Genomic DNA, 10364 nt, shown 5'->3' with positions numbered 1-10364 from the left:
TGATCTAATGTAAAAAAAGCGTTGTTCCCTCCACCCTTGGGAAAGTCATGATTGAGCTAACCTCAAATCATTGGTGATGTTATAGCCACATTCAATCACTATTCTATCATTTAGGAACGCATTAACAAAACCAAGTCCAGGTTTTCAAGATATGATAGTAAGACATGAATGCAACTGACAACACTGAGAGTATGCGCGGTAAAATATGTACGATTTAATGTAAAAAAAGCGTTGTTCCCTCCACCTTTTGGAAAGTCATGATTGAGCAACCCTCAAATCATTGGGGATGTTATGGCCACATTCAATCACTTCTCTATCATTTAGGAATGCATTATCAAAACCAAATCCACAAGTTTTCACCAAAATTTCAATATTTTTTAAGTTTAATATTTTTCCAAAAGGACCGTTAATTTGTGTAATTTTGGGCAATTAAATGAAGTATTAGAAAAGGATCATTATTTTCAGGCTTTTAAGATATGATAGTAACACATGATTGCAACTGACAACATTGAGAGTATGTGCGGTAAAAACCGACACATTTGAAAAATCACAAAGACTTGTTTAAATTTTACGTGTTATCTGTAGCGTTTGTACAAAAGATTCTTCTTCCTATATGTATTTAACTGTTAACTGATAACTTTCCGCTGATATTTTTACCGACGAAAACGGGAGAAGGGTCAATTTTGATGAAGAATTTTAAACTAAACTCTTTTTGGAGTGTGAAATAATTTTTATGGAAAACATTTCCTGAATTTATCAAAACATAAAAATATGAAAAAAATTAGAACCTCTCCTCAGCACTTCATCGTTGTCAAACCTGAAAAGACGCAAGGCAATATAGAATAACATTAGAGTATTAGAGAATCAATAACAAGACTGCGAATGGATACTTGACCTACACTGGGAAGGAAAAGAAATAATGAATGAGAAAATGAAACGGGATTTCTTTCGACGATTTCTCCTCTTCCATTCTACTTGATATTGTAAGGTTAGGCAGAGCAGAACAATAAACAATCATATTGAATGATCAGACTTATATATTTAAATTCCTAAACGAGAGCCAGAGCCCGGGAGGGAGGGGATACTTCGGGCGAAATGGGTGTCAGGTATTTGGGGCAATAAGGATACCCTTTTCAAACCCTCGAAAGTCTCTTAAAGGGGCACAAAAAACGATAAATTTGCGATGTGCAATGATTTTCCCAAAATTAAAAAATATCAAAAATCGACTTCCTCAAAAGTTCATGAAATTTAGTAATTTCGAGCTAAGTATTGGAAAAATGGTCTCTTCAGGGATTGCACAAATGTCGAAATTTAGTCTCTCAAGTGGTCGATTTTCAAATACCTGTCCCCTCGCGAACCTAGTACAGCCCCCAGAGAGCCAGAGTTGCCTTAGCCCAGGGGCCATTAATAGCTTTCTGATGGACTGGATGGGACTGATAAGTGGCCCGGTGTAATTTGACGGGCTCCATTTTTTGACTTTGCTTGAGGTGATAGCAAATCCGTACCACTAGATCCAGTCCCTTTTTGAAGAAAAACAGACACAAAACCATGACCATTGAAACAATTTTTTTCAAATTTTGGAGATACTTTTACGGAATTTTAGAAACATTTTATTGTTTTGATGTTTTCATATAACATATTCAAGAAGGTGAAATCCTCTAGTCTATTTTACCGACTCTGTGCCATCAAAATCATCAGAAAGCAAAGTTCAGTCAGAGTTAACTCTAGTCTAGAGTTCCCTTTAAGCAGAATGATAATTACCTGAAAACTTGCTTCACAATTTGTAGTTAATGGTAGCTAGGAATAGCCTTTAACATAATTTAATTCTAGCGGTTGATGATTAAGCACAGTTGACCAATTGGTAGTTGCTGTTTTCTTGGACTTCCAGCTAATAACAAAAAGTTTAAATTTTAGGCTGAGAATATAGCCTGGAAGCCACTTAACTCCTCCCAAATCGAAAAATCCAATAAAGCAAAGTGGAAGTACTGAAACTGCAATCCTCGCGCAACCTTTAAATTCAGCAAAACGTTATAATACCCAGAATTGTCGATATATTTCGGCGCTGATCGCGGTTCTGTGACATGGTAAGGTATTCATTTGCTTTATTGACTAGCCTTTTGTCTTAGCATTTCAATATCAACAGAGCATTGAAAAGTTCTGAAGACGTCTTAAGATTTAGGATAATGCAATCAGTCGCTTATCCATATGTAATGATTTAAACTCACCTTAATAAGTTGCACTAGATTTAGTAATATAAACAACAGCTTGAACACAACTTTTATACCCAGTGATTGATAAACGTCATAAACAGATATCAGCAAATGCTCCTAACTTGTCATCTTTCTTGAAAATCAAACTGAAAAAAGACAAAAGAAAAGTGTCAAAAATTTTTACTGGTCTTTATGTACCTTGGAATCCATAACTTTTCTTTAGTGTTTCAAAATAAATAGCTAACGTTTTGTGAGAACACTGATCAATAACCTTTTGCGTTGCCTTGGTTATCTCGAGGAAGAAAGGAAATAGTGCAATTTCAATGACGAAAATAATAATTTACCGAATTTTGTGCTCTTCTTCATTAACTAGTTTGATGTTGGGGTTTTAAATCTTCATCAGGGAAGTGGTGGACCGTTGTTCATGTTGTTCAAGGTTAATCATTCGTATGTTTTATCTCCCTTTGTTGTTCCTGTTGTCCAAGGTTAATCATTGCAGTATAGTTTATCTCCCTTTGGTGATTCTAAAACAAAAGAAATTAAAAAAAAATTAAAACAACCCTGTTTCAGATCTTTTGCGACCAGCCAAAACAATTAACCAAAATTTCGTCCCCAGTGGGATAAAGACTCTACAATTTCAGCCACATGGAGATGTTGACGTTAATTCCCATTAGAAATTCAATGTTAAAAGTACGCTCCCAAACCATCCCAACTGGATGATTTAAACTTAAAACAAAATATTCCCACTGTGGAAAAAAGTTCCACCGGGGCTGCGAGACAGGGGTGTATTAAAGTAATTCATCCCTGTGAAATCCATCTTTGTGAAACTCTCAGGTCCCTAGAAAGTGTAGAGGCTGGCAAGGTCGACACAAATCTGAGGTTCGATTTGGAACAAGTAAAAAATAACTCACTTGATTGGTTGATTAGCTCATGAGATAAGGGCAAAATGTGTATCAAAAAATGGGGCAATTGTGATGTATACCGGTCGAAAAGTTAGGCATTCAGTGAAAATTTCAAGCACTTTTGTGGCCGTTATACGGCCAAGCTACTCAATTGTCAATTGTGTTTTAAAACTCAATATTTGAAACTTTTACTATATGTCAGCAAAATGCAAAGAATATGAAAAAAAGTGGGGAAAATCAAAAAACTTTCGCTCGCTTTGTGATAAACAATCGTTGAAAGTAAACTTTTCATAGGGCATCCAAGGAGTCTTGTGACAAACCTCAAGGCTTTTCATTGATATTGATTGATTTATTTCTAATCTGAGAAACGGCCAGTGGAAAAAGTGCTTGGAATTTTGTCTGGGTATTGGAACGTCAGAAAAATAATGGTAAAGTCAGTACAAAGATCTATCCCTAAGTAAAAAGAGTTGGACCTTTAAGATGAATTTTTTCAAAGGGGTTATGTCCTGAAAAAACGGAGATATCTCAACAAATACATACATGTATCGCTTTGAAAATTCGCAGGAGTGAAGTAAATATGTCAAATATATTATTATGCAAAAAGAAATTTGAGTTTATCACACGACTAATGTGTATTTTACAGACCAGATTGGCCGAATTTTTCGAAAGAGACATATTTTTCACAAAATCACCAAGAAATAAATTTTAAGTTTTTCAAGAGTAAGCTTCATATTAGAGGGTCAAATATTATTTTGCTATGTTGCTAGCAACACTATGAAACCCTTCAAATGTGGTATCACAACAGAAAGCCTGATTCCAGTTTTAGATAAATTCTAATTGCAAATTGAATGTAAATCCTAACACCCCCTACTCACAAAGAATTGGTGGGATCCCCTCCCACTGGAAAAGTTGGCCAAACTGTCATCCCCAGTTAAAAAATTATACTTCAAATTTTGAACCGCTGAAGGTAATAGAACTGTCGAACGTGCTAACCGCACTGAACTTCCAATATTACTTGTAGGCCGAGTTGTAAACATCAACAGAAAATTTTTGATATATGATAACTTTCTCTAAGTAGACTCCAAAATGTTCAAATATTTTTTGAGGTCTCCAGCCTGCCCAAAAGATTTTAGCCTCGTTTTGGCGAAGAAGTCATGACCACGCCCTTTAAAATCAATATTTTCAAAAATGAAAACAGAGACCCAGACATTCAACCAAAGAACACGTGTGCAGAGTTTCAATCAAATCGACTCAAGTGTTGCAAAATTTCAACCTAATCGGAATTTTTTTGAAGACTTCAACCTGCCCCTTAGCTTTTAGGTGACATACAGACATACATACAAACAGACATTCTCAGATTCTATCAACTGAAGTTAAGAACAAGCAAATCCTCACCAAATATGTGCTATCCTGGATATTCAAGCTTTAAATTTTAGAAAAATAGAGTTTCAATACCTCAATATACAAAGTCTGAAATTGCATAAATTATCAAAAACTAGACTATGAAAAAGTTCAAAGCTTGGATATCCAGGCTATATTCTCCACTTCACAGAATTTTCTGACTTGATAACAGTGTAACTCAAACCCCCAACCGTAAAAAAGTAACAATTCCCATCGAAATATTTTTACCCCCACTGACTAAAAAAATCCTACTTGGTCTATGAGAAGAGGGTGTGACCCTATCCCTGTCTTACCTTATAAAGAGACAAAAACCTAACAAAAAATACAGAAAACAAACAACAAAAAAAGCCAAAACTCACCGGCTGGCCTAAGAATATGTGCTGTAAAATGTGCCACGAATATAAAATCGTAAAATGTAATTGGAATAAACTTAAAGTTCATTTGACTAAATTCAAAATTTGTAAAATTAGAAAATCATAACTTTTTCATCTTGACTTTCCTCTCCACATACAACATCCTTCTCATAAGATAACAAGTTAAAAGTGTGATGATCAGAATGCGTACTCAATACTATCGAAATAAAAATAAAAAAACGAATTCGAATCAATTAAAAATGCACAAAAAATTACCCTCTAGATAATTGCTTTATGCTAATTATAAGAAATACATTTTTTTTTATAAGATCAAGATTTTATTTCAACACGAAAGTAAAATGATTTTGTCCATTTTATAAGCACAACACTATAAAACACATAGGTGGTTGATTTTTCAAATTTCAATTAACCAGAGAGTTGGAAATTTTACGCGTCTGAATGGGGTCATGAGATAAATATAGGCTAAAGTTAGGCTATGTTTAGAACAAGTTAAGTGAGTCTTCTTTTGACAGCTGAAATATTTTCAAAAATTTAAATTCCAAGATTGGGATTTTAAAAAGTTTGAGCAATACATTTCCCGTACGGAGATTTAAAACTAAAAATCATTGAAAATCTTAAATCTGATTTTCCTTGAGCTACTTCAAGACGGCACTACTTAACGTGACCAATAAGATTTTTTTTTTGAGCAATCCCTTTCCCGCACGGTGATTTGAAACTAATTTTTTTGAAAACTAAAAGCCAGATTTTTCTTGAGCTACTTAAAGACGGCACTTAATGTGAGCGAAAAAATTGAAATCCAAATTTTGAAACTTTTGAGCAATCCATTTCCATTTTCCTATGGATTTTTAGCAAAATCAGGTCAACAGCACTTAATTATGAACTTCCATTTTTTTGATTTTTATCTGGGGTACCCACTCCCCCTGATTATTCCACCCCCTACAATTAAGCACACAAGAGTACTGAAGTAGCTGAGGAAACCATGCAACATGGTGCTGATGAGCTGAAAGGTGATTCAGACAACGACGTTGTTGACATAGAAATTTCTTCTCTCTAGGAGAGTAACCTTTTTACAAAAACTTAGTTTTTTTAAAAGCTAGTTTTCGAAAGTCAAGTCCATGCTTCTAAATTTCGACAATTGCTTTTTAAAGCGCTCGACAGGCCCTAAAAATGCACAGCTGGCTTACTTATTCGAATTCCGACGGTTAAGCCCATGCTTCAAAGAATCGACCAAACCGAAGACAATTATGAAGGGAAAATTGATATGTCACAGCTTATACATGCATAACCTCGGATTCTGATGATATAGTGCACAAGCTGTGCCAACTCCGTCGTGTGACAGAATGTACGAATTTCGAAGTTAAAGCTTATATTCATAGAGCTGATGCACTACCCTTTAACATTAAATAATGGAGTGAATGAATTGTAGGTTTCTTGGGAAATCTTAATGTAACTTTTTATGATGATTTATGAGCGTTAGATGAACAAAGATGATGAGCGAAGTGAAAGAGATGAAGACGTTTCTCGGAAATCTGAAGGGATGCTATATGAACGCATGGAAAAGATTTGTCAAATCAGTATTTCTCGGAATTTTGAATGTAGCGTTGAATGAACTACCGTGGCTGATATGGGCATCCCTGCGCCTATCTTGCCGCGGCGGTTTAAGTCAGGCGGCCGCCTGTCAGCTTAGGCGGCCGCCTAACTTATCGATGGATGGTCATCAAATTAGCTTTCTGCTCTGCATTTTATATTTGAATCTTAGGCGGCCGCCTATTCTAAATCAGGCGGCCGTCTAACTTGTTAAATCTTAGGCGGTCGCCTGAGTTGGGATAGGCGGCCGCCTATTCTAATTCAGATGGCCGCCTATTTTAATTCAGGCGGCCGCCTAACTTGTTAAATCTTAGGCGGCCGCCTGAGTGGGCCGCCTATCTTCTGTTGCACGTGTTAATAAAGTAAACAAAAATACCAAAATAGTGTATCAAGTTGCAGAGGAATTTCAAAAGCAAGCAAAAGGAAAATGGCTACCATATTTTTTGTTTGTTTTGAAATTTGAAATGATAAAACTGGTGGCCGCCTGAATTGATATGATAAAAATACAGACCAGAATAGATCAGCAAGATTGACTAATTAGGCGGACGCCTAAGTTAAGATAGGCGGCCGCCCGAGTTAATCCATCGCTAAGTTAGGCGGCCGCCCGAAAAGATAGGCGGCCGCCTGAAAAGTTAGGCGGCCGCCTAACTTACACCGCCGCGGCAAGATAGGCGCAGGGATGCCCATATCAGCCACGGTAATGAACGTTAATTGATTTCAGTAAATTCTTTCATTTCCTAACGGAAGCACCCACAAAGCCAGAAACAGATTTACACGAGTAGTTGGAAAGTTTTAACTCTGAGTTTTAACATGAGACATAAGACCTTAGGATAGGATATTCAATGAAAGAAATTGGAAGTGCTAAAATGGCTATTCTCGTCCGAATGCAAGGTTCGAACTTTAGTTTCTGAAAAACGTTAAAATACACTAAAATGTCAATATCTTTCGACCATGATTTTAGAGGTATTAATGGGTGAAGGCGGTCACCAAGTCATTTTTAAACTACACCTCAGGAGGTGCTTTTAGTTATTTTAGGCTGTGTACAATAAGAATAATCCAAAAATAAGGGCACCTTGGTGTCAAATAGTGGTGACAAGTCGCTTTCATTTTTTCATTTTGGGTCAAAGAGGCTATTCAGCGAGAGGAACGATAACCAGTATCGATAGTATCGGATCTAAGAGATTGAATTAGTTCCATGGAGCTCGATTTTCAAAGATAGTAGGCCACGGAATCGATACCGTCCTCACTGGATTTTTTAACCTTGGAACAATAAAATTTCTATCCCCATTGGGATTTCGATAGGGATTTTTATCCCCACTAAAGTTCCACCGGGACTGTGAGACAGGGGTGTTAAAAAGATTAATGAAGAAGAAGCTGATTAATGGGGTTGTATATGAAGATTGGAAGCTTGCTAACGTTACACCAATCTAAAAGGCAAAGTTACCAGTGATGTGCTTTTCATACTGATGGAGTCGTTTCTACGTGAACATTATCGCGAACAACCTAAATTAGCCGGCATATCCTAGTTAAGAATTTGATAACACTACTATTCCTGGCTAGTCAAGGTGAAACATTCAATATCAAAGGTAAACTCAGTCATGATTTTAATACGGCAAGGGACAGCTTTAATAAGAGCGGGGCAGGCCCAATAGTCTGAAACTTAGATTTTTTTTTCATTTCTAAATATAAAGGTCAATTGGCCTAGAGACCCTTGGAAAGTTCTTTATATGTTCTTTATTGACAAAACCTGAACGTGAAGAGTAGATTTCCAAAATGGTCGCTAAGTCCCCCGGAAATTCGAAATCAGCTAGCTTATTGTTTTTCATTCTAAAGCTTTTTAAACAATCCAAAAAGCCAGCTGCGCTAATTTCGTCAAGTCAATTCCCAAAAATCGCCATATATCTATTGACCATGGCATGGAGAGCTTCATCCCGGTATGGATAAAACATTCCATTTTCTGCGAGCACAATGTCTTATTGTGTCCAACGTTCAACAGTAGTTACGGAGGATACGCCATTTTGATTAAATTTTAGTCATCTGGAGGATTCCTTTGTATCATCCTTCATCTGATGTAAAGCTGGTGAGACAAACATTCATCTTGGTGAGAGCTTTACCGTCTTTAACTGAGAATGAAAAGTATGACGTAATGTCGGTAATTTTTTACAAAACAAAAAAGGTATGAGAAGATTAAGGTTTCATTTTCACGTAAATCTCTCCACGAGTAACGAAAAAGAAGGATACAAAAGTTGTGAATCATTAAAGTTTATAATATTCTAGTGTGAACATCTCGAGTCGAAAGGAGTTTTAGCCAAGACTGATTTTCTTGGGGAGCGCCAATGAATTGCATACCTGGTAGTAACAGATTATGAAGAAGGTATGGTTATTATTGCATGTCTTTTAAACTTCTTGGAGACCTGAAATTGAAAAGCAGTACCATTACAAAATGGTAAATACAAAATCCAAACCAAATGTCTCAAATGATTATGATTAAATGCAACAAAAGCCCTCCTTCCCTTCAGATCAGAGATATATAGATAGTTTCGAGTTACGAATGTGGATTTCAAATTCGAAAAAAAAGTTTAAACGAATGTTATAATCGAAGCAAGGTCAGATTAATAATTAGAAATGAGAATTTGTCTTAAAAATTTGATCAATGGAATGGATATAAAGTTCTGATCAGATCCCAATGGATTTATCCATCAAGCATAGTTTTGAATATTCTGAGATCCAAATCACAACGTTTTTTTTGACGTTTATCTAACGTTTATAACGACCATATAACGTTAGATGAACGTTGAAACAACGTCGTGTGCCAGCTGGACTTGTAACATGTAACATGGCCTAAATGTTCTAGAAAAGTTTTCGTAACCAAAAATGTACTCTAAAATAGCACCTAATGTCCCTCTATTTACCTATTTCCAAAGTTTAGCGACCAAGGTCATGCAAGAATTCTGGTAAATTTGTAGAATTGAAATGATAAACTCAAATTTACTGTGAAATGTGCTGAATAGGCGAAGAACATTGAGGAATAGTGGGTAGCATCCGTGACTACCGCCTGGGAGACCCGAGTTCGATACTCACCGTGTCTCTACGATTCACTTGGCAAGTCAAATTGGAAATTTGTCCGGGTCAACCCATGCCATGTGAGGGGAATTGGGTACCATTGCTCTAATACAATAGTGTGGGGAGATAAGACAGGCATTGTGACGTGCCGTGGCACTCATAAGGTTCGGCCTCGCGTGAGCAACCCTCTCCCGGTGTCGTTTGAGAATCATGGTATACGTCATGGTTTGTCAGCTTGCGTATGTCAAGTCGCAGTGTCTGTCAGCGCCCTGACCAATCCCGAAATTATTTGAAGGGCTCACATTTTCTACCTTTCTATCATTGAGAAAAAGCAATAAACTTACATTAATCAACTGCCCCTGTAAAGATTAATCATATTCTCCGTGAAACCAAGGCATCATTTTGTGCTGAGTTCTTTCGTTTTTCTTTAAGAAGAATCATCAATAAACTCTTGCACAGTCCCTTTTTATTTATTTTGTTTCACTGAAATGTAAAATTCATGAAATTTAGTTTCTAATTATATATTGCGTATTCGATAAAAGTTTTTGATAAAACAATACACCAAAACGATATGGATAAAGTAAAATAAACTCAAAATATCAGCATTACGTTTGGAAGAATTAGTAAATAAAAAATAACTTAAGTCTTCTTGATGAAAACAGAAAAAGGCTGTAGCTTGATACATAGAACTTGATACTTTGTGATCGTTCAAAAGATATTTCTGAGTGCAATACACGTTTTTTTTATTAGAACCTAGTTTATAAGAACATATAGGCTGAAATTCGTCGAAAAATTAAGAACATCTTAAGAACATGCGCAGCCTCAGT

At 36.2% G+C, this 10364-nt stretch overlaps 1 long non-coding RNA gene across 1 annotated transcript; it reads right to left on the bottom strand.

Moving 5' to 3' along the window:
* Positions 1–783: 783 nt before the first annotated feature.
* Positions 784–4920, bottom strand: LOC136802268 (uncharacterized). The gene is made up of 5 exons (XR_010845989.1): positions 4873–4920; positions 2555–2734; positions 2226–2356; positions 1762–1888; positions 784–817 (listed from the first exon to the last, which is right to left on the bottom strand). It is a non-coding gene; the product is annotated as an uncharacterized lncRNA (long non-coding RNA).
* Positions 4921–10364: the final 5444 nt, after the last annotated feature.

The sequence above is a fragment of the Clytia hemisphaerica genome, unplaced genomic scaffold, assembly GCF_902728285.1.
Source record: "Clytia hemisphaerica strain Z4C2 unplaced genomic scaffold, Clytia hemisphaerica genome assembly, whole genome shotgun sequence".
NCBI lineage: Eukaryota > Metazoa > Cnidaria > Hydrozoa > Leptothecata > Clytiidae > Clytia > Clytia hemisphaerica.
This window is presented reverse-complemented; position numbering and strand designations above follow the sequence as displayed.